General features: G+C 47.8%; 1 protein-coding gene across 2 annotated transcripts in view; it reads right to left on the bottom strand.

Moving 5' to 3' along the window:
* Positions 1-23069, bottom strand: part of KCNJ10 (potassium inwardly rectifying channel subfamily J member 10) — a 140072-nt gene that overhangs the window by 3120 nt on the left and 113883 nt on the right. The window contains exon 2 of one of the 2 annotated variants that reach the window (XM_073552288.1): positions 14272-14431. The exons of the other annotated variant lie outside the window; for it this stretch is intronic. The gene's annotated coding sequence lies outside the window, so the exon portion shown is untranslated. The remainder of the gene's footprint in view (positions 1-14271; positions 14432-23069) is intronic. 2 annotated transcript variants of the gene reach the window in all.

The raw sequence follows: 23069 nt of genomic DNA on the forward strand, positions 1-23069 counted from the left end.
TGTAATACTATTTAGGGACGCAGTTTGCTCCATTTGGATTGTACTACCTTCCATCATGCATTGAAGTCATGGTTTTGCTGCTTTCATACCCCTTCCTTACACGGAGGAGCTACCATGAACCCTAATATTCCTGGTCCCAGGATTACTGTATTGTTCTGATGAAGCCTGGGCTGAGAGGCTACGAAATGTAATTGAACCTCCACTTATGGCTAGTTCTTGTACTTGGCTTCTATAGCCTGAAGACGCTACCAACGCATAATTTCTGAACCTATCTTTACATACTGAGGGGCACCAAAGACCAGGTCTGAAGCAGAAACACTTGCTTCACAACATGTTTGGTCTATAGGTTGAAGTATTCCTCGTTGTGTACTACTGTACAACTTATATGCTATTTGTCAGCAATTGGTTTAAAAGCGCAAACGATACCATGCAAGGCTCATTTCCTCATCTGAGGTTTGTTATGTACACTGATAATCATAAACAACACTCTACCAAGCCTATATGTAAAGTATAACGTCCGGTCATCTGGCATACTTCTGATGTGCCACCACTAGAGAAAGCTTGTGTACCGCCTATGAGCTTTCTATAATGGAAATCCACAGCCGTTCTGCAAAGTGTTCAGTACTTCAATTCTGAGCATGAGGTTGGAATGCAAAATTACATCTAAGCGGCAATAACTACACAAGTCATGGAATCAGCGTCTTCTATTTCTGAGTCCATCAGACATTTCAAAGCGTTTGCCCAAGTCGCAGTTTTCAACTATTCAATGCCTCATTTCAACATATCTTACATGCCTTATAAACGGCATGTGCAGAACAGAGGCTTCGAAGATGCAGGCAAAATACTGCACAAAATATGACAGGTTGACGCAAGTGAAGCAGCAGAGGCAGGCTTCAATGATGTAGACATATGTAGGCGCCGTACACACAGGCTGAAATGATATCTCTGAAACTTTTATGTGAGCATGCCGCAGGAGGACTGGGTTAAAGCTTTTAAAACTGGCTATTGGTGGGTGTGGAAGAGCACATAATCTCTTATACATTCACTTCACCTAAACTAAAGTCAAAATAGTGAAGCCCCATATTGTAGTGCATGGTCGTTATTTATTATAGACCATTCCTAGAGTAACCGGACACATCCTTCTACAGTGCCTTGCGTCAAAGGTCCGTACAATGCTCTGCCACTTAAGCTTACACCATCTTCACCCACCACGAGTGTGCTAGGGCCCTGCCCACAGATTTCCAGATGTGAGCCAATGAGTCCTCAAACTACTGGTGATTGCATAGTTCCAGTTCTACCCGTGGCAGAGCCTATGGATTTTTGGCCAGCTGTTAGATTGCATATATCTGTGCAGTCTCACAGTTACTGAAGTCGCCGAACCAGAACCCCACAAACAGTATTGTAGTGAAATATGTATATGTATGGATGTATGACCAGCAGTAACTTAGCATCTGTTCTAGGCGGCAGCTCTTCACAAAGGTCATGAGCTATGTTATCCTGAGAAAAAGACAGTCTTCCTGGTCTCAACCCCAGGGGGGCTTTCTTGAGAATACACAAAACATTTAGTGGAAACTTTTCACACCTTCTGGTGCCTGTCAAGAGAGATGCCAAATGGCAGCCTGACACAATCTATTTACTATGAGAAAGAAAAGTTATACAAACTGTTCAGAGAAAAATAATATATTCATTGGTAGAGTCGCCTTGATCCAGTCACAAACCAGCAATTAGAATATTAACCTGAGAGGCTGGTCGAGAAATTTGATCTCAAGGTTAACTCTATAAATTAGGCCTTTACACAAAGAAAGATGTTCACAGACTGAGGGACAGTCAAGCTGGTGTGAGCCATTCCATATTCATTCCCCCCCCTCAGGGATCAGAAAGCCAGACTACAAAGTTTAGATATTTCTGTAAGTTCCTCACATTTATTTTTTATAACTGTTTTTGCATATTTGTATGTCACTTTTTATTTCCATATTTGTATATCCCTTTATTGTAAGCACTGTACCTTTTCTATTAAAGCTTAAAACTTTAATAAGTTTGAAACTTGTATGCTCTAAAGAATCCATAGCCTTAGAGTGTGTGACCCTGGTGATTTGCATATAGTAGTAGTATTTCCGTAACACATCGTCTGTGTGTTCCGTGAGTGGTGGCAGCGTGTATGTAGCGGGGTGCGTGGTCCGTGTCAGGGTGTGATTTATGCTCCCATTGCATAGAACAGAGGTTGAATGCTGGCCTGAGTGAGAAGAGATAGATTAACCCTTGCAGGCGCAACCCCAAGTCACGTGCTGAGAAGCAGGTATGTGACAAATTGGTGGCAGCGGTGGGATAGAATTTATTTCTATTAGAGCATTAGTGCATGGTTTAAGCAATTATTCCCTGTACTAAAGAATTGGTATCCTTGTGAGGAGTGCACCAGTTCTACAAGGTTCAACTCAGTGCTTACTTAGACATACTTGCAAACAGTTTCCCATCCCCATTTTTCTTTTCTATCTTTTATTTGGCAAAAGGCTGTTTATTGATATGGCAGCCCAGTACAAGAAAGACGCTCTAATCGACCTCTGTGAGCAGAGAGGAATAGAGACAGCCAACAAATCCAAGGAACTGCTGATATGCGCCTTGGTTGAGAAGGACATAGAGCAAAGTACTGAAGCATCTGGGCAAGGAGAAAGTCCACCTCGGAGAGACGCAGCAATTCCAGCTCTTGCACCGGAGATACCGGAAGGAGGTGCCAGTAATGCCAGTGCTGAGGAGCCTATAGACTCTACTTTACAAATGGACTTACAACAGCTGGGAGCAAGTGATCGCAATCTGCACCTGCAGCTTATTCTACAGTACTGGCAGGCTGAGAGAGAGGCTGCGGCAGCAGAACACCGGGATCGGGCCGAGAGAAAGACTGCAGAGCGCCGGGAGGAGAGAACTTTCAAGCTTCAGATGGCTCAGATCGAAAGGGGTAACAGTCCTCACCTAACCCCCTCCCAGGACATAAATCCAAGGAGACCACGTTTGGAAAACTTCCCTGTGATGGAGAAGGATACGGACTTAGATACTTTCCTTCTTGGGTTTGAAAAAATCTGCAGGCAATACCATCTACCCCGTGAGCAGTGGGCACAGTATCTAACGCCAGGGTTGAAAGGCAAAGCCCTGGAAGTTTTTGCTGGCCTCCCACCAGAGCTAGATGGGAACTATCAGGCCATAAAAGAGGCCCTGATCAGGAAATACAACCTAATCCCAGAAGTATAGCTGAGAAAGTTCTAAAACCTACAGCATGGATCAACTGACAGCAATGCGGATTTTGTGAACACCTTGAGGAACACGTTCCACCAATGGATCAGGGGACTTTCTGTTAACAGTTTTGAGGACTTTAATGGATCTTATGGTCAGGGATTAATTTCTTCATAAGGGCCCCACAGATGTACGACAAATTGTGTGTGATCGAGAGCCAAAACCTGTGGATCAGGCTGCAAAGATTGCTGACTGTTATATAGCTAAAAAGATGCCTGAGGTGCGGAAGCCATCGGGAGTCAGCTGGAAGAAGGTAAGCCAAACGGGGACCCTTCTCCCTCTGCTGGCCAATCACCAGTGCTGTCCAAACCCACCTCCTAGGGGTCCTTGGGAATAGACATTCTTTAGGCGATGCATGCCAGTGCTTCTGCAACAAAGTGGGACATGTCAGCGCAGTCTGCCCTGATAGGGAGAAACAGCCACAAAACCGTCTGGGTCCCCACCTGCTGTCCTCTTTGTGGCCGGCTCTGATGTGAGGACCAATTAGAACTGTCAATCTGTCACTGTTGGCAACAAAGTCACCGTTGGTCTCAGAGACACTGGGGCAGAGGTAACTGGTGCGCCCAGCAATGGTAAACCCTGCCGATACCATACCAGGAAAGACTGTCTATAACCAGGATTGGTGGGGTCAGCCTTGCCATGCCCAGGGCCCGTGTATACCTGGACTGGGGAGCAGGGAAAGGACTGAGAGATGGGAGTATCAGAGGCTATTCCTACCAATGTGTTGCTAGGCACAGACTTGGGGAGGATGTTGTCCCAATATATCCCTCCCTTGCAAGTAAATGCTACAGAGAAGGTGGAAGAAAGTGACCCACCTGAGATCCCGTGCGAGGAAGGAAAATGTACCAATGCACAGGAATGTACGTATGTGGCAGCTGTGACCCGGAGTTAGGCTGTGGCTCAGACTCAACCCCAGAGATTAAAGGATGAATCTCAGATAGAACTGTCAGAATCAGAGGGCCATAATATGGCCCAGGAGCCTCCTCACATGGCAGACCCACCAAGGTCCCTGATAACCGTCACTGATGACTCCGCTTCAGACCAGAGTGTTACGCTCGCACCCAGACACGAGCATGGAGGGTGTGGTCTCACTGCCACAAACCAGACTACCCTGGAAGGGGCGTGACTAAGCAGCTACCTTGGTGATCACTAGAGCCACTGATGGTGAGGTCAGGCTTGTGCGGCAGATAGCTGCCAGGTACCACTCCAGGGTACTGTGGGTACTGGTACTGTGGCTGCTGATCCCACTGGGGGACGGAACGCTAGGACAGGAGCAGGCAACGGGCTCGACTGGCAGACATGGCTGAGACACTGGCAGGCGGGCACGGCTGAGACACTGGCAGGCGGGCACGGCTGAGACACTGGCAAGCGGACACGGCTGAAACACTGGCAGGACAGGTGGGCTCTGCTGGCATTCTGGCAGGACAGGTGGGCACGGCTGGTACACTGGCAAGACAGGTACTGACTTGGTAGAGACAGGAATACAGGCATGTATATGGAAATTGGTAGGAGCCTGTTCAGACTGGAGGGTGTATGGGAACAGGTGGGGACCTGACCCGCAGACTGCAGAACGGAAGTACAGATACTGGACAAGGACGCAGGCCTGGGTATGCAGTCCTCAGGGAGGCGGAAACATAGGACACAAAGCACACAGTAACAGGTCTGGGAATGCAGCCCCGAGAGAAGGTGGAAACAAGATGCCTTAAGTACTTGAGGCCCCTTGACAATTGGCTGGGGGCACCTTAGGAAGGTGCACACTGACTCAATTAGAGCCAGGGAGTGCCGGCACCGCCCCCTATGCACACAGCCAGGAAGTAAGTAGAGAGCAGGCAGGAGACAAGAGGCACCCAGTATGGAGCCAGCAGAAGACAAAACTCACAGCATGGCCCGGAGTAGTGAGTAAGTTGGTGTGTAAGGCAGGTGGGGGATGGGAGGCCATGCAGTGATGCCGGCAGGGTTGTTACACAGAGACTGGCATTCACACTAGGCCAGGGGCTGCATACTTACAGTCAGAGTTTCCAGGAGGCCCTGCGGACAGATGTCAGTCTTGAGAAGCTCAGATGTCTTGCAGACCAACCCCCTGCTGCTTCTGACAAAGAGAGAATGTACTGGGACCAGGGCAGACTGTATAAACAGACTCTCTCCACGGATAATACAAAACCTTGGGACTGTGAAAAGTGGCTAGTAGTTCCTTATCTATTTAGGGATCAGTTATTGAGAATTGCTCATGAAATCCCTCTGGTTGGGCACCTTGGAATACAAAAGACTAAAGCTCGCCTGACACATAACTTTTATTGGCCCAAGATGGGGACAGATATTGCCAATTACTGTCGATCCTGCGTACTCTGTCAGAGAGTCGGAAAGTCTGGGAATATATGTGGCGCCCCTGAGGCTCAGTCGCCACAGAGGTACTGCACCTCCTCCTGAGGTGTGGTACCCCACCATCCAGGTAAAGTGGAGGCTCCTGACCACATTCCACCACTCGCACCCCACACAACAGGGTAGTTCAGCAATGCCACATTGCGGCTCTTGCTTAGAGTGTAGCAGAGCACCTTTGGTGGCTCCCTGCTTGGAACACGAAACGTGCTGGGAGGTGGGTGGAGTTGAGAATACATACAAGAGCGGGAAAGTTTAGGATGACAGGGCAGTCTGTGAGGTAAGTCAGTCAGAGGGAGTCACTCAGAGAGGAGTGAAGGAAAGAGATCCCTGGAAGAGGGATGGAGGAAGGAGTGCTGCAGCTGCCTCAGTGATCTGAGCCAGCTGGCACAGGAAAGGAAAGGAGAAAGACGTAGAACTGAAGCCTGAGCTTCCATAGGATAGAAAGACAAGTACGGAACGTAGGAGACAAAAGGAACACAGAGGACGTGGGTTAGAGGAAGAACCCTGCCTAGAAGTTCTAAGTGCAAGGCCGGGGCCCAGTCCCCGAGGTTGTGTGGACACTAATGGTTCTGCAGCAGACACCAGTGGAGTAGTGGGCTGTAAATGCACTACTCCCATCTAAGACTTGGGGGCACAACAGCAACACAGATAGAGAGCCAGGAGTAAGGAGTCCCCGAAGCAGGCTACAGCTGTCTGCCGTACAAGTAGAGTTCTTGGGAACATCTGTTAGGAGGAACTCCAGTGTAACTCAGTACTAGGAGATCTTCACACTAAAAGGCGCTATAAGAGGAGACGTTCAGAAAGGCACATGTTGACGGAGCGTTGGAAGGGAGCATTCCATCTTGCCTGGAGGTTGGCTGGGTCCCTGACCCGGAGGACACGGCACGGAGGCAGGCACCTGTGTGTACTACAGACTGTGAGTAAAGCTTTGGAACTACAAGCCCTGGTGTCCTCCATTGATTCTTGCGCCAACACACCCAGCACCGCTACATCTGGGTACCAGCGTCTGCACCGCCTGCGCCTCTCCTCTTCCTCTGCATCTACACTGCCCTGGGACTACAGCTCTACCTGTGGGGAGCTTCACCATCTTGGCTGCAACACACCACCAGCCCCAGAGGATCTGCAAGCAGCGTCGGCCTAACACCTCACTTGCCGAACAGCACAGGTGGCGTCACGTACTATTCCATTCACTATTCATTCAAACCATTACACTCCCCCCACATTAATTGGGCGCCCAGAGCCACGGACCGGGTCCCCGCTGCTGTGACACGTCCCGCTGATACCGGCCCGGTACCGAGTACCCCACGGTCCCAGGAGGGCGACCCAACTTGGCGTCACGAACAGGATGACGAGACCCGATGCCATCGGGTTCTGTGTGCCTAAGATTTGTTGGACTTAAAACTTTTGAGAATGTGCAGAAGACCCAATTTAATAGACTGTGAAATGAACATTAGAAATGGCCGCTGGCGTGGAGAAGAAGGGCGTGACGATATGGGAGGTCCTAGGAAAAGACCGCGAACAGTCTTTGGCCTCCCTTGCCTGAATTACTATGTGACAGCAACATGGCCCACCCCCCGAGGGGCTCGCCATTTTGGAAGAAGACGGGAGGAGGCCTGCGGAGCGCAAGGAGGTTATGCTGAATCTCCCTGGCGCCATGGCTGAAGGCTCCAACCCAGTATCGGAGTTGAACCGCCAGCAGCTGGAGGACGAAATTGCCCAGCTGACGCGCCGCCTGCAACTGAGGCAGGAAGCGCTATGGACACTGAACTGGCAGCGCGCCCAGGAGGTGCCTACACCTATGGTACCCGTAACACCGGTACCCGCCGCTGCTGCATCGGAGCTTCCCCAGGAAGATTCGGTGGAGCCTGACACCGCCACCACACCACTGGCAGCATCCGGAGCCCCCTCGCTGCCACTACTACCGGAAGAATTGTAAGGCCCCGGGAGCTGAAGCGGAGCAAGAGAAGCCCCCGTCCGGACCTGACGTGGCTGCGCAGGTCCCTACAGAGACCCCCGCGGACCCGGAGCAGCCGTTAACTCCACTGCCGTCCCCGGTGTCCCACCGGGCAGCGTCCACTGCCACTACGCCTGCATTGGAGCAGAACCCACACCGCCAGGAGGCTCCAGTTATGTCTGATGTCCCTGCACCTGGGAAGGCCTTGGGGTGTACCGCGGTCGCAGCGGCTGGCCAGGTCATGCTAGATCTGGTCTGGGACCGGGATACCTGTCCCCATCTCTCCCTGTGGGAGGCAGAGTACATGCGCTTGGCAAGCAATCAGCAGCAGCATGAAGACACCCAAAGTATTTCATCTGGTAGCAGTTCCCAGTTATCAGCTTCCAGAACCCCAGGAGGGGACCACCACTAGTAACCTGCAGTAAAATAATTCTCGTTGCCCAGGAGGGTATTTGCACCGTTGTGCCTTTTTCTAATTTTGTTTTTCATGTTTTCTTCAGTTTGCCCAGTTTTATTGGCAGCCTTTTTGATATTGAACTATAGAGATCATGAACGCTGAATGGTCCAGAACTGTGTTTGTAAATAGTTGCACCTCTTTAGATGCCCTCTCTTGGTTTTACATAGACACTTAGCGAAGACAAAGTCTACCTCATGTGGAGCGTGACTCCAATCAAAGGACACTGCAAGAGATCCCGGCTGGGAGCGGTGTCCAGCATTTACAAGAATTATTGAAAGTTTTAATGTGAAGTATTTGATGATGTGTCTTATGATAACTGTTATATAAGATGTAGGAATGTTTTAATAAAGAGTTGAGAGGTTTGAATAAAGAATGAGGACTTGGAAAATGTAGATGGTGAACCAAGTATCAATGGTTGTCACTTTGAGCTAATGATAGAAAAGTAGAAAATGTGAAAAAGGAAAGATGATGAAGCAATATGTTGATGCAGAATACTGAAGTGATAGTGAGTAATAGATAATAGCACTTTGAATTACGTATTGTATTGAAGATTGCACTTTTGAATTAAGACTTTAGATAGTTACTTAAGAATTGTTTGCAACGTTCAAGAATGAGTACCTCCCACATTGGGAAGTTTAGTATAAGAAATGTTTATTCAGCATTATAAAAATTTGTATGTTCCTGTGTTTGTCAACTTTGTTTACCTTGCAGCCCACGGACGTGCTGTGTTTAACGGGGGGGTATGTGGTGCCCCTGAGGCTCAGTCACCACAGAGGTACTGCACCTCCTCCTGAGGTGTGGTGCCCCACCATCCAGGTAGGGTGGAGGCTCCTGACCACATTCCACCACTCGCACTCCACACAACAGGGTAGTTCAGTAATGCCACATTGCGGCTCTTGCTTAGAGTGTAGCAGAGCACCTTTGGTGGCTCCCTGCTTGGAACACGAAACGTGCTGGGAGGTGGGTGGAGTTGAGAATACATACAAGAGCGGGAAGGTTTAGGATGACAGGGCAGTCTGAGGTCAGTCAGTCAGAGGGAGTCACTCAGAGAGGAGTGAGGGAAGGAGATCCCTGGAAGAGGGATGGAGGAAGGAGTGCTGCAGCTGCCTCAGTGATCTGAGCCAGCTGGCACAGGAAAGGAAAGAAGGAGAAAGACGTAGAACTGAAGCCTGAGCTTCCATAGGAAAGAAAGACAAGTACGGAATGTAGGAGACAAAGGGAACACAGAGGACGTGGGTTAGAGGAAGAACCCTGCCTAGAAGTTCTAAGCGCAAGGCCGGGGCCCGGTCCCCGAGGTTGTATGGACACTAATGGTTCTGCAGCAGACACCAGTGGAGTAGTGGGCTGTAAATGCACTACTCCCATCTAAGACTTGGGGGCACAACAGCAACACGGATAGAGAGCCGGGACTCAGGAGTAAGGAGTCCCCGATGCAGGCTACAGCTGTCTGCCGTACAAGTAGAGTTCTTGGGAACATCTGTTTGGAGGAACTCCAATGTAACTCAGTACTAGGAGATCTTCACACTAAAAGGTGCTATAAGAGGAGACGTTCAGAAAGGCACATGTTGACGGAGCGTTGGAAGGGAGTATTCCATCTTGCCTGGAGGTTGGCTGAGTCCCTGACCCGGAGGACACGGCACGGAGGCAGGCACCTGTGTGTACTACAGACTGTGAGTAAAGCTTTGGAACTACAAGCCCTGGTGTCCTCCATTGATTCTTGCGCCAACACACCCAGCGCCGCTACATCTGGGTACCAGCTTCTGCACCGCCTGCGCCTCTCCTCTTCCTCTGCATCTACACTGCCCTGGGGCTACAGCTCCACCTGTGGGGAGCTTCACCATCTTGGCTGCAACACACCACCAGCCCCAGAGGATCTGCAAGCAGCGTAGGCCTAACACCTCACTTGCCGAACACCACAGGTGGCATCACAAACTATTCCATTCACTATTCATTCAAACCATTACACTCCCCCCACATTAATTGGGCGCCCAGGGCCACGGACCGGGTCCCCGCTGCTGTGACATGTCCCGCTGATACCGGCCCGGTACCGAGTACCCAACGGCCCCGGGAGGGAGGCCAATATGCAGAAAGCCCCACTGATACCACTGCCAGTGATTGATGAGCCTTTCCAGCGAGTGGATATCATAGGGCCACTTGCAGCTCTAGCAAAATTTCATCCTCACAGTGGTGGACGTTGCTACACGATATCCGGCAGCTTTGGCACTGTCCTCCATCTGAGCAAAGAGGCGGATGCTTTACTGACTGTTTTCTCTTGTGTGGGTTTCCCCAGGGAAATGTTAACCGATCAGGGAACCCAATTAATGTCCAATCTGATGGAAAGCCTCTGCGAAAAAATACAAGTGCAGCATTTTGTGGCCAGCGCCTATCATCCCCAAACCAATGGACTCTGCGAGCATTTTAACGAAACATTAAAACAAATGCTCAAAATGCTGGTGGAGACTGAAGGAAGAGACTGGGAGCGGTATCTCCCTCATCTGTTGTTTGCGTACAGAGATGTACTCAGGCGTCTACAGGATTCTCTCCCTTTTAACTGGTTTATGGGAGTAGGTTCAGGGGCCACTTGATTTGATTAAGGACTGTTGGGAGGGCGACCCCAAAACTACAGGTGTCTCGGTGGTTGAATATGTACTTCGACTCAGAGAAAGAATGCAAAAACTGAGCAACCTGGCCCATGAGAACGTGACCAAGGCCCAAATCAACCAGAAGGTCTAGTATGACCGTAATGCTAGACTGAGGACCTACAAGGAGGGGCAGAAGGTTTGGTGTTGGTCCCTATGTTACAGAATAAATTACAGGCCACATGGGAAGGACCATACACTGTGCACAAGTGGATAAATGAGGTTAATTATGTGGTGATCCTAGATGAGCATGCAAAGCGTCAGAAAGTATTCCATGTAAATATGTTGAAGGCTCATCATGACAGGGAGGCCTGTGTATTACCTGTCTGTAGCCTGCATGAAGAGGGGGAGGATGATCTGTTACTAGATGTGGGGGCTGGGACTGGGTATATGGAGTCCCTGGAGTCAGCAGAGTTTAACCCTGAACTATCCCACAGGCAGAGGTCTGAGCTGATGGGTGTGCTCAGCAAGTTCACAGAAGTCTTCACAGGGAAGCCGAGGAGGACTCACTTGGCAACTCATCATGTAGACACTGGTACCAATTCCCCAGTAAGACAGTTTGCATACCGGGTGTCAGCAGAGGTGAAGGCACACATGAGGGAACAGGTAGAGAAGATGCTAAACCTCAAGGCTGTTTGAGTTTCTGGTGATGCCATTTGGTATGAAAAATGCCCCTGCCACCTTCGAGAGATTGGTTAATCACTTATTGGAAGGATTTGATGGTTTGCCATTGCTTATCTCGATGATATAGCCATTTTTAGTAATTCTTGGGAGGAACACCTTGTACATCTTTCTCAGGTGTGGGAAAGGCTTAACACTGCAGGCCTTACTGTGAAGCCGGGGAAGTGTCAGGTAGCCATGCAGGAAGTACAATACCTCGGACACCGGGTGACGGGAGGACTGCTAAAACCTGAGACAGGGAAGGTAGAAGCCATTACAACCTGGTCCACCCCAGGAACCAAGAAGCAGGTACTGTCCTTCCTGGGTACAGCAGGCTATTATAGGAGGTTTTTGCAAAGCTATAGTGTTCTGGCAAAACCGTTAGCTGATCTGACCAGGAGCAAGCTTCCCCAAATTGTTTCATGGACTCCTCAGTGCAAGGAATCATTTTCTGCCCTAAAGTCAGCATTGGTTAGTTCACCCGTCCTTCAGGTCCCAGATTTCACTCAGGTTTGTAGTGCAGACAGATGCCATTACCAGCCCTTATGGGCTAGGTGCTGTTCTCAGTCAAGTGAACCAGCAAAGTGAGGCGCACTGAATTTTCTACCTAAGCAGGAAACTTCTACCCAGAGAAGTGGCTTATGCCATCATTGAAAAGGAATGTTTAGCAATTGTGTGGGCCCTGCAGAAACTGCAACCATACCTCTATGGGCACAACTTCATTCTGATAATAGATCATAACCCATTGAGTTGGCTCAACAGAGTAATTGGGAACAACGGGAAATTGCTTAGATGGAGCCTGATATTATAGCAATATGATTTTACAATTCAAAGTATGAAAGGAATCGATCACGGCAATGCTGATGGCTTATCTGGCCAAAGTGGGGCGGAACCAGATTTGCGCTTGGGAGCTGACCTGTAAGTCAACCCCCATGCACGTTCATAAGGAGGGAGGTGTAGTAAAATATGTATATGTATGGATGTATGACCAGCAGTACCTTAGCATCTGTTCTAGGCTGCAGCTCTTCACAAAGGTCATGACCTATGCTATCCTGAGAAAAAGACAGTCTTCCTGGTCTCAACCCCAGGGAGGCTTTCCTGAAAACACACAAAGTGGAAACATTTCACACTTTCTGGTGCCTGTGATGCCAAATGGCAGCCTGACACTATATATGTACTATGAGAAAGAAAAGTTATACAAACAGTGCTCAGAGAAAAATAATGTATTCATTGGTAGAGTCGACTTGATCCAGTCACAGACCAGCAATTAGAATATTAACCTGAGAGGCTGCTCTAGAAATCTGATCTCCAGGTTAAATCTATAAATTAGGCATTTATACAAAGAAAGATGTTCACAGACTGAGGGACAGCCAAGCTGGTGTGAGTCATTCCATATTCATCCCCACCTCAGGAAGCGGAAAGCCAGACTACATAGTTTAGATATTTCTGTAAGTTTCTCACATATATTTTTATAACTGTTTTTGCATATTTGTATGTCACTTTTTATTTCAATATTTTTATATCCTTTTATTGTAAACACTGTATCTTTTCTATTAAAGCTTAAAACTTTAATAAGTTTGAACCTTGTATGCGCTAAAGAATCCATAGCCTTAGCGTGTGATTTGCATATAGTAGTAATATTTCCGGGACTCATCGCCCGTGTGTTTGGTGAGTGGTGGCAGCATGTATGAAGCGGGGTACGTGGTCTGTGTTGGGGTGTGATTTATGCTCCCATTGCAGCATAGAACAGAGGTTGAATGCTGGACTGACTGAGATACATTAACCCTTGCAGGCGCAACCCCAAGTCACGTGCTGAGAAGCGGGTACATGACAATTATGATCATCTCTAATCAACAATTCATACCTCAAAGTCTGAGAACACAAACCTGTCACAGTTTGAAAGATGCATGCTACAATGTGAACTTTAATAAGACCAGTCCCGCCAAGGTGTGAGCAGCCTGAGAACTATAGTCTGGAAATGTTCCATCAGGATTGCAATTGGTGACCTTGCTATTACTGCTGCTGAAGAGCTAGATGATCTGATCAGTTGACTCTGCCAATAGTCCACCATGAGCATCAAGAGACTTGGATCTGCCTGTATGGACAATCCATTTGGTGAGCTTCATAGCTGTTTGGAAGAGGTTAGAACAACGACTTGGCAGTCCTGATGCATACAGAATGCTCTGTTCAAGGAAATGAAAGATTTTGCAAGTGTGTCTTGTAGGGACCAAGAGCTCCATGACCTACTCTTACCGCAATAGCTAGCCAAAGGAGACTCCAACCAGGAGTCCAGGTATTTTGACACCGTTCACAGCATAAGCCCATCCCAAACTTTTTCTGCATTGAGCCCAGTGGTCCTGGTTCATCTCCTCCTAAGTATATTCTACAACACTTAACAAGAGAAACCACAGAGGTCCAGTGTCTGTGAAATAGACTGATGTCTCCCACCTACAAGCAACCAGGATTAAGATTTTCAATTGCCTATGTTCCAGTTCATAAAAAGCCACATCCCATCAAGACTTGCATTGACTTCAGAATGAATGCAAAGGGATTTAAGAAATGTGTGGTATGTTTCATAAATGGTACTTTGGTACAGACTGTAAAACTGCTTTTAAATGCATTGAGTGCAGTTGTGAGGCCCATATGTAAGTGTCTTTCCATCATGACCACCTGCACATTCCTTCTGTGAAGAATCTGATATATCAGTCTTTGACATGAGGGCAGAGATGCAGTTCTTCTCAGTAGAGACATTCTTGGGGTACACAAATACGCATGCAAATTCGTGGAATACAAGGTTCTATGTTTGGTCAAACCTTGATCTAAGTTGGGTTATAATAGGCCACGTCTATAGATAAATGAGGAGTTCCCGGTAGGCTTCTTATCTTTAAGATTCATCTTACCAAGAGGTGGCAGCCACATCCATACCATTACTGGGTGAAAGAGAAGCTGAGCAACAAAGAGTCAACTTGACCCCTAAGATTACATGGACATGTTCCTGTTGCGCGATGATAGCCTTGGGTTAAGTGTTCGACTGCACAAGTGTAGATGGCAAGTTGGCACCTGAAAAAGATCATAAAGAATGCTTTCAAGATGGTTGCAACAGTCATGTTAGCACTTTTACCTCTTCATTTTCCAAGAACTAAATTGCCAAACTGCGACAAGCAACTGCTAGACCTTTCTCTTTAATCCACATCCAAAAGAAGGAAGGAGAGGTGGAATGAAGTTAGACTTCATATAGAATATATTTGATGGAGATGATGCAGAATCTTCCCAACCCCACACAGGAAGAAGTACCGCATGCTTGTCCTTTGCATGTTTTGCAGAGTATCACACTCGCAAGCCCAATGAAATCGGAATGATGGTCAGTTCAAGTGCTCCATATGAATGCAACTCTCAACAACCTGTCCTGAAATAAAAAATGAAGGAGCATATCTTCAGCAACATGGTAGGAATCTATGTACTGAGGACAGCCCGGGAAGGTGAGGAGGAGAGACAGAAGCCCATAAGTTGTGCAATCACTTCAAGAACTGCTTTTATCAGTGGGTGAGGATAGAAAGAAAAACTGCATAGTAAATATAGCTCTGAAGCAAGCAGCGCACGGATTCAATCACAAGAGACCAGGCCTGAGACAGAGCTGATATTAGACTTTAAGACCAGGCTAGTAGATGAAGAATACCAGAGAGGAAATGAACATGTGCAGAACACTACAACAAAGGATACAGGGTCCAAAAAGAAGGAAACCTGAGCATGAATCAGATGGCACAAATAGGGGTACTTAACAAAAGACTGTACAATATGGAAAGCAGAACTACAAAGCAAAAGATCAAAGCTCTTATCCAAGTGCCGATGATTTTGTCACTTCGCCATTCTGGGTATCAGACATTACAAGGCTGGTGCACCTGCTCTGGAGCAGCAAATCACATGACAAGCGATTAGATTTTTCACAGAACTTGACTTAAATGGCAAGTAACAATCTGTACTGCTGATGGAAGCTGATTAAATGTAGACGATAGCTGACATGGAGTCCTCATGTGCCCCAATGAAAATGGGCAGAATTTAGCCATATCAGTAAAAGATGTGTTGTATGTTCCCAGTGCAGAAGAAGGAGGGCTGTTATCTGTAAAATATATGACAGATAAAGGACTTGCTGAAAAATTAACAGCTGACAGGTGTCCTATCATGGATGGTAAGGGATGATTGCTAATGCCAAAGCAGAGAACTACTTATATAGGCTTGTTAACATTGAACTTGCAACACGGAGAAGGAAAGGTCAAGGAATTAAGGAAATCACAGGTATGATAACTAATAATCATAAACAAATAAAAATAACTGAAGCAACATTTTCAAAACATCTCAGTTTATTGAGTACTGCGAATGTGCACCATGCCAAAATAAATGTACCTGCACGCATTGGCATGCTATCAATTCTGAATGCATTTGGGCACACAAGTCACCAAAATCCCTTGCTTACAGATCCCTTTGTAATTTCTGACCAATGATGTCCAAGATATGCACGATGAGAGACAAGTCAGAACATGCTGCAGGCCATGGTGGCACATTTAGGCCAAGCAGGCTTTTAACAGAAGGACAAGCAACATGAGGTCTGGCGTTATTGTGTTGCGAAACAGAGCAAAATGGTGTAGCTGAAAGGCAAAATGAAGCCTTGACTGAAATGATTAGATGTATGCTGACAGATTGTGGACCACCTCAAAAATAATTTGTTGAAGCCACAATTTCGCCAACTATTTCTCCAGGACATATGAGATGCACATTTGTATGTATGAAGCCACAAAATACATCACAGGTTTCAGAAGGGGAAAGCCAATAAACTGATATAGGCTGATAAATATACAGAGGATGAAATGAAATCCTGGCAAAACAGCCATTAACATCTGGCACGCACACATATGGTAAAGGGTTACCAAAAAAGCAAGCATATTGGTTAGAAGTTTTTTTCTCTAATCATCCTCCATGACCTCACCATAGGAGGCTACTCCCCACCCTAATAGGGACAGGAAACAAAGAGGTCAAATAGCCCCCCCACTTCCTCTCTCCAGTGTTTTTTCCTGTCCTTATAGGGCATGAGGCAGGCGGTCCTACCTAAGTGCCCTGTAGCCCGCCTACTAATTTTATCTGTTTAAGCAGCTGAGGACGATCATTCCGGCCTTCTCCTCCTGTAAGCTGCTCCTGTCTCACCTGGACACAGGACTTTCAGCGCCTTATGCGCCTTTGGGTAAACCAGAGCAACATGAGACGGGGGCCTCTTTGATCTCCCTGGCTCCCCAGGTTCCACAGTGGAACGCACCGCCGGAAGAACTCAACAGGATGATTCAGGAGCGCTTGCGGACTACATCTGCGCTTGGCCAGAGGCATGAAATTTCGGTGCATTCCTGGGTGTAGCACACCAGTGATTACCTTGGAACGCCTACAGCTAAAGGCATTCCACTGAGACCATAGATGAGGAGGATCATCCTATCAGGATGGCGCGCTATGATGGAGAGTGGTTGTGCTTTCTTGCTCTGCATCTGTAGATCCCAGCACTGTCCCAAACCCAGTAAGTACCTGGCTTTGGTGTCTCTTTAACCTCTTTAACTTTAAAGCAGTAATTCCCTATAGGGATTTATACTTATTGTTCCCTTCTCTCCTCTTTGTTTAAGGGAGACAAGGATCCTGCTCAAAAAAGTAAAGACAAGTTGTCCCATAAATGTGCCTTCTGTCTTTAAATAAAAAACTACAGTACCTTCTTTCCGCAAGAATCTCCTGTGTCAGAATTGCACAGACAAGGTTGTTAACAAGGCATAGCCCTCTTCAATGGAAGAGTTAAGAGGAATGGTCCGCTGTTCCTCTTTGTCTGTAAACCGCACTCCAAAGCCATGCGCTACCTGTAACAGGCATCCAATCAGCCTGTGTAAACGACTGGTGGTGGCAACTAATTGTCTTTCTTGGGTTATCATGGATTTAGCAGTGACCATACTGAGGTATATATATCATGTGTTGAAATTGGAGGTGTATATCCCATAAGCTCACTGCGAGTTCCCCAATATCCGGCCTATTAGTGGAAACAGCCGCGGTCTCCTCTGCAAATCATGAGATTGCAGAATGCAGGATTCACTAAACCATCACAGACAGATGTCTGTCCAGCCTCTGTTTTGAAGACTTCATTTGAAGGAATACTCACTACCTCTCGTGGCAGCCTGTTCCACTTGTTGATCACCCTCACTGTCACAAAGTTTTTTCTAATATTTAATCTGTATCTTCTCCCTTTTGGTTTCATTCCATTGCTTCTTCTGTTTCCATGTGCAAATGAGAATAAGGATGATCCCTTTACACTGTGACTTCCCTTCAGATATTTGTAGGCTGTTATTAAGTCTCCTCTTAGCCTTCTTTTTTGCAAGCTAAACATTCCCAGATCCTTTAACCGTTCCACGTATGAAATACTTTGCAGTCCCCTCACCATCCTGGTAGCTCTCCTCTGAACTTGCTCCAGTTTTAATGTATTTTTTGAAATGTGGTGCTCAGAACTGGACACAGTATTCCACAGGAGGCCTGACCGACCAAGGAGGAGTAGAGGGGGATAATTACTTCACGCGATCTAGACTCTATGCTTCTCTTAATACATCCTAGAACTGTGTTTGCCTTTTTGCTGCTGCATCACACTGGTGACTCATGTGCTGTCTGTGATCTATTAGAATACCCAAGTCATGTCACACTTGCTCTTGCTTAGTTCTATTCCTCCCATTCTATAGATGTAATTTTTCGTTTTTCTTGCCCATATGTAGAATATTGAATTTCTCCCTGTTAAATACCATTCTATTAGTTGCTGCCCAATGTTCTTGCTTATCTTGATCCTTCTGAATCCTTTCTCCATCTTCTCTAGTGTTTGCTATCCATCATAGCTTTGCATCGTTTGCAAATTTGATTAGTTTACCTTCAGTTCCCTTATCTATATCATTTAAGAAAATGTTGAACAACTCTGGGGCCAGGACATAGCCTTGTGGTACCTCACTTGAAACACTAAGGCCAGGACAGAGCCTTGTGGTACCCACTTGTAACACTGGGCCCAGGACAGAGCCTTGTAGTACCCACTTGTAATTCTGGGGGGCAGGACAGAGCCTTGTAGTACTCACTTGTAACACTGGGGCAAGGGCAGAGCCTGGTTGTACCGCACTTGTAACACTGGGGCCAGGACAGAGCCTTGTAGTAGCCCACTTGAAACACTCTTCCAATTGGATGTGCAACCATTTATTATCACTCTTTAAGTACGATCACTGAGCCAGTTATGAATCCACTTAACCATAGCCGTGTCAATCCCATACTTGATCATTTTTTTTCAAAAAGAATAGTATGAGATACTTTATCAAATGCTTTGCTGGAGTCGAGATATACTATATCTTCTGCATTTCCCTGATCTGCCCAGTCAGTGATTTCATCATAGATGGAAATTAGATTAGTCTGGCATGACTTGTTTGCTACAAACCCATGCTGGCTCTGGTTAATTATTGTATTGTTAGCCAAGTACTTGCATACATGCTGTATGTGGTGACTAACCAATATAGAAGGCCATCGTCAAGGAATAAGTAAGGCAGGACTATGATTTTCTCCCTATTTTGGCACTCTTGTAGTCAGACCTCCATTTCAAACCTATCATCCCATTATCATTATATGCAGTTTGTTCTAATTCCTAATACATTAGAATCAAAATAACCACACTCCATTATGCTTAGTATCTGAATATGTGGGCACATACCGCTCATGCACTTATTCATTGCTATGGGATGGTGCTCTCATAGTGTGGAGAGTCGCCTAAATAAGCTGACTTGGTCACATGCTTGCGTGACCGCTGTATTGAGCTCTGGACCCTCGGTTACGCAGCAACATGGTGGGGACGCATACTTATAATTATATTAATGGACCATACTATATAACATCAGACACAACAGGCTATTTTACCTCCTGATGAAACTGCAGGCAGCGGTGAAACACGCATCGGTGTATAGCAGCTCATTCTTTCCACTATGGCCACAGATAACTATCATTTGCATGGATACTGGCTTACTATAGCTATGCATAATTTACGTGGCATCAATGCGGTGAAAGATTCGTAGATATGACCTAAGACTATAGTGGTAATGGTGCCATTTCATGGGTATGCCAGCTTTTTTGTTTCTGTATTTCTTATAGTATGTATGGATTTTCTTGACAATAGTTGCTCTATTGTTTAAGAATTGATGTATTTCATATTACTAAATACATTTTGAAATAGTTTGATATTTTGGATGAAAATGCTCCTTCTTAGTCTCTATAGGTTCATAAGGTGCTCAGTAGTTGCAAGAATTATGTCTTTAAGAGGTGCACATCTGCTAATGAATTAGGAGCCTCATACTCCAGCACTCCCTTTAAAAGTTCTTAAGAAAGTGAGCACAATCTCTCTGCTTGTCATCCCTGGGAGTGTTGTTTCACGTGTGTGACGTTTCAGGAGCAGACAACGTCTAAGAGTGGACCCTCTGGGTCGCGAATCTGGAGCCCCTGGGCCGAGCACGCCAGGTGATGACCGACCCCTATACAGGGATCGTTAGGGGCAGAACCGCAGAGGTTAGAACCGCGACAGCCGGTACCAAAAGGGGCGGCTCACAGGAGGCACGGATGGGTGTATGGGAATTGGGTACCAAGAACACAAGGAGTGTACACGGAAGTGCGCAAACTACCTATGCGAGACAGGTAGCCATGAGCACGTATGGCGTATAGCGAGTAATACGTCCGGAGGTAAACAAAGCAGGACGCGTGCCAGGAGCACGACAGAGTACTGAATGGAGCAGCAGTCGTGCCAGGAGGTGTTACAGAGCACAGGGACAGAGAGTACCAGGAGGTACGACAGAGCAAGGGACAGAGACAGGATACCAGAGTGTGCCAAGAGGCACTACTGAGCATGAAGCAACGTAAAAGTTCAGAGCAAGTGCTAGGAGCACAATAGAATACCAGACAGAGCAGAGGACCTGAGAACAGCGCACGGCCTGACTGAGACTAAGCAGACCCAGCCAGGAAGCACAACAATAATCAGGCACCTCCAATAGGGGAGGATGGCCTGATATAGCACATGACCAAGACAGGTTCCGGGTCAGATCCTAGCCAGAAAGCACATGACCACTACAGCTTCCGGGTCATTCCTCCATTACCATAGAGGAGACTGATCCGGAGACAGCACTGACAGGAGCGCGCAAGCGCAAACGTGACATGTAGGAGGAGCCCCTAGGATGGGAGCTGCGCGTGCGCACCCGACGGAGGCCCCGGAGGGACCGCCGTACCGGAAGGAGTGACGTCGGGACCGAAGCCCCACCTCCTGGTGAGCGCGGCATGACAGTACCCCCTCCTTTATGCCCCCGCTCTCTAGAACTGGAAAATAGCACCTTGACACTAGGAGCGGGATCCAGACACTTCCTAACTGCATGAGGACTAATCAGATCCAGAGTCTCACAACGAGAAAATTTGGTCTCCTGCCATACCCTGGAGGGCTCCACGGATGGAGAGTCGGAGGCAGGTGCGCCCAAGACAGAACGAGCCGGCAGAGGCACACTGACATGCTTGGAGGCCGAAGCGGTGGTGCGATTACTGGAAGTTAATTCAGCCTTAAGAGGCGAGCTGTCGGAGGATGGTTGCTTGGGAACTTCCTTCTTGGCACAGAGCGGACAAGCAGCCACAAAGTCTTTAACATCCTGAGCAATAGACAGCCACCAGTAGTAGTGGGATAAACGAAAGAGTGTCTTCTTGATACCAACATGGCCGGCAACCGGAGAAGAATGTCCCCAGGATAACACACCTTTACGGTTACCTTTAGACATGAAGGTCTCTCCCGGGCGCTGGGATGTCAACTTGACGGAAGCCACGGTAATTACCTTGGATCGGTTGCTTGACAGATGTGGAGACTGATTCTCAGCCCCCTTCTCGACAATGTCACACGTCACAGACCTGTTGCTTGACAGATGTGGAGACTGACTCTCAGCCCCCTCCTCGACAATGTCACACGTCACAGACCTGTTGCTTGACAGATGTGGAGACTGACTCTCAGCCCCCTCCTCGACAATGTCACACGTCACAGACCTGTTGCTTGACAGATGTGGAGACTGACTCTCAGCCCCCTTCTCGACAATGTCACACGTCACAGACCCGTTGCTTGACAGATGTGGAGACTGACTCTCAACCCCCTCCTCGACAATGTCACACGTCACAGACCGGTTGCTTGACAGATGTGGAGACTGACTCTCAGCCCCCTTCTCAACAATGTCACACGTCACAGACCGGTTAACGGATGGCGGACCTGTAACCGCCGAAGACGAGCAAGCAGGGTTCTTCGGAGGAACGGACAGCAGGCAACTCTTTTCACAGAACGGTCCCCAACGGAGTATATCTCCGGATTGCCAGTCCAGGGTCGGCCCGTGAGTTCATAACCAAGGAAGGCCAAGAAGAAGGGTATGAGCCGAAGTCGGCAATACGTGGAAGGAGATTCGCTCCCGATGACATGTGCCAATCTGCAACTCTACTTCCTCAGTGACCTGGTTAACGGTGTCCTGCAAGGGCTTACCGTCGACCGGAACTACCGACCTAGGAGTCTCCAGGGATCTGACAGGAATCCGAAACTTCTTAACTGCCTCGAGACTAATAAAGTTACCCACTAAACCAGAGTCCACAATAGCCTTCACAGTGCAAGTCTCGGAACCAAACTTCAGGGACACAGGCACGGTAAGGGGTAAAGAGGAATCACATACACTAGAGGAGAGCTCACTTACCAGTCCCAGGCGGAGAAACTTCCCCGGCCTCTTGGGACATGAGCGTAGGAAGTGGGAGGCATCCCCACAATAGAAACAGAGCCCTTGTGCCTGCCTCTTCACATGACGCCGTTGAGCTATCTGGAGACGATCCACCTGCATAGGCTCAGGTACCGGATCTACTGCGGAAAACTCAGGTAACGGATGAAAAGAACTGCGCGTGGAAGAGAAGAGGCGGGAGGCCCCTCTCTCTCTGGCTGACTCGCGGGTGCGCTCCTGGTAGCGCAAATCAATGCGTGTCGCGAGAGAGATGAGGTCCTCTAAAATGGTAGGAGTATCTCGGCCCGCCAGTTCGTCTTTGATCCGACTGGACAGACCACGCCAAAAGGCCCCTATGAGAGCATCATTATTCCAACCAAGTTCGGAGGACAAGGTGCGAAAGCATATTGCGTATTGTCCCACTGTTAGAGTACCTTGACGGAGATTAAAGAGTGACTCAGTGGTGGAAGCGAGGCGACCCGGCTCGTCGAACACCTTACGGAAGGTGTCCAAAAAGACGGAAAACTGAGAGACGAGTGGGTCGTCCCGCTCCCAAAGGGGATTAACCCATGCAAGGGCCTTCCCCTCTAAGTGAGAAACTATAAATGCTATTTTAGCACGATAGCACGGGTAATGCTGCGGCAAAAACTCAAAATGCAAACGACACTGATTCAAAAACCCGCGACGCAACACAGGGTCACCACCATACCGAGGTGGCTTACATAAGCGCGGTAGCGAGAGAGGAACCATGGCCTGGGCAGAAATGGATTGTATAGATAGGAGCCGATTATCTACCGACGACATATAGTTGAGGATCTGGGCCTGGGAGTCGCGTTGCTGCGCGAGTTCCTGCTGGAGACTGGACAACTGGGCAGCATTCCCAGGCTCAGAGGACTGTA

This window comes from Dendrobates tinctorius, unplaced genomic scaffold (genome assembly GCF_039654945.1).
Source record: "Dendrobates tinctorius isolate UK_male_01 unplaced genomic scaffold, ASM3965494v1 ptg000189l, whole genome shotgun sequence".
NCBI lineage: Eukaryota > Metazoa > Chordata > Amphibia > Anura > Dendrobatidae > Dendrobates > Dendrobates tinctorius.